This window comes from Loxodonta africana, chromosome 25, assembly GCF_030014295.1.
Source record: "Loxodonta africana isolate mLoxAfr1 chromosome 25, mLoxAfr1.hap2, whole genome shotgun sequence".
Taxonomy (NCBI): Eukaryota; Metazoa; Chordata; class Mammalia; order Proboscidea; family Elephantidae; genus Loxodonta; species Loxodonta africana.
The window spans coordinates 27,033,421-27,035,148 of NC_087366.1; the positions used below are offsets into that span (position 1 = coordinate 27,033,421).

Below are 1,728 nucleotides of genomic sequence, written 5' to 3' on the forward strand. Positions count from 1 at the left end.
CATTCAAAGAAATTATTTGGTAACAACAGTATAATTATCTGGTGATCAGGAAGCTGTTTTAAGCATTTTGCATCCTAATATAATAGCCTGTTATGTGTATGAACACTGACCCTCAAAAAAACATTATATTGATATAGGCAGGCAGGCAGGCAGACAGACAGACAGATAGATAGACAGGTAAGTATGTATGTAGGTAGATAGGTATTTGGCATTTAAAACCAAGAGGTCTCTTTTGCCCTAAGACTCCTTTCCAGGTCAGATGGTAAACACCTTGGCTGGGCAAGTGGCATCCTCAAGCCATTAAGCAAGTGAGCAGATGTCCAAACCCCCACAGATGCCAGCCCATGACCTGGAGGATTCCGAGTTCCTCTCAGCCCCCAGCTTGCTGAGCCCTTTGCACCAACTTCTCTTGCACCAGAAAGGGAACTCCCCTGTCTGCTGAGATTATATTGAGCCAGGTTGTTCTGATCTGTTTCAGTGGTTCGGCACAGTATCGAGGGTACTCCTGCCTATTGGTGGCTGAGATAGTGCTTGCTGCTTTCTTATTTGTCATCTATATGTTGTAACTTGCACACTAAGATTCAGTTCACCAACTGGCCCTAGTGCGATTCCTTCCAAACCCTCAAAGCCGAGATGCTGCTCATGCCCATTGTTGTCCTTGTTGAGGAAGAAAACAACTGAAATATCTTCACCAGGGTACTGGGCCTAATCACAGTGAACTTTTCTGGATATAATGCTTGCATCACCTTTCCCTTGCAGCAACAAAGCCACACAGCAGAACCCACTGACCCCATAGATGGACCTCTGTAGGTGACCTACTCTTATCCCTCCTGCAACTCCTCCATCCAGAATAACTCCTCCCGGCCCCCACAACAAGGCTCCCTGCCAACTTCTAGCCTCCTATTGAGGTAAAAGTGCCTTTACCAGGAGAATTTGGGATCAACCGTCTGCAGTTCCCAAAAGGACATACTGGTTCTGCCTGGACCATATCCCACTGAAGGGGGGGACACCTTGGATTTCAGACTCCAGATCCCAGACTGTGACCACCCTTCCCTCTAAATAACCTCTTTTGTGTGGAGAATGGTTCTACACAGCAAAAAACTAATACACAGATGATTAGAAAATATAATGACTATTCACTACATGAACCACTGCCTCCTCTACCTTGAGACCAGAAGCACTAGATGGTGCCCAGCTACCACTACTAAACATTCTGATCAGGAACACAATAGATGAATCCTGATAAAAAGGGAGAAAAATGTATGACAGAACTTCAAACTCTTAAAGAATCCTGACTTACTGGACCTGTTGAGGCTGGAGGAGTCCTCAAGACTATGGCTCTGAGTTACTTTCGATACTTGAATTGAAACTATCTCCTGAAGTCACCTTTAAAGTAAGTAATAAAAAAAAAATAAAAAGATAAATTTTTTTTTAGCCTAAAGAGTAAAGATTGTCATCCTTGAGTATTTTGTTTCTTCAAAAAAAAAAAAAAACCTAAATAAGAACAATGGGTCAACAACACACATGAAAACGTTGTGGGGGCAGGGCGATGAAGTAAATGAAAGTGAAACTAGAACAGAAATAACGAGAACATTGAAACAATGTAAAGAATGTAACCAATGTCACTGATCATTATGTCTAGAAACTATGGAATGGGAGCAGGTTCTTCTGTGTATATTTTCACCAAAAAAAAAAAAAAAGAGAGAGAGAGATGTTCTCCAGAAGAAA

At 42.2% G+C, this 1,728-nt stretch overlaps 1 pseudogene; it reads left to right on the forward strand.

The window, feature by feature from the left end:
* Positions 1–316: 316 nt before the first annotated feature.
* Positions 317–1,106, forward strand: LOC111750911 (proteolipid protein 2-like; annotated as a pseudogene).
* The last annotated feature ends 622 nt before the right edge of the window (positions 1,107–1,728 follow it).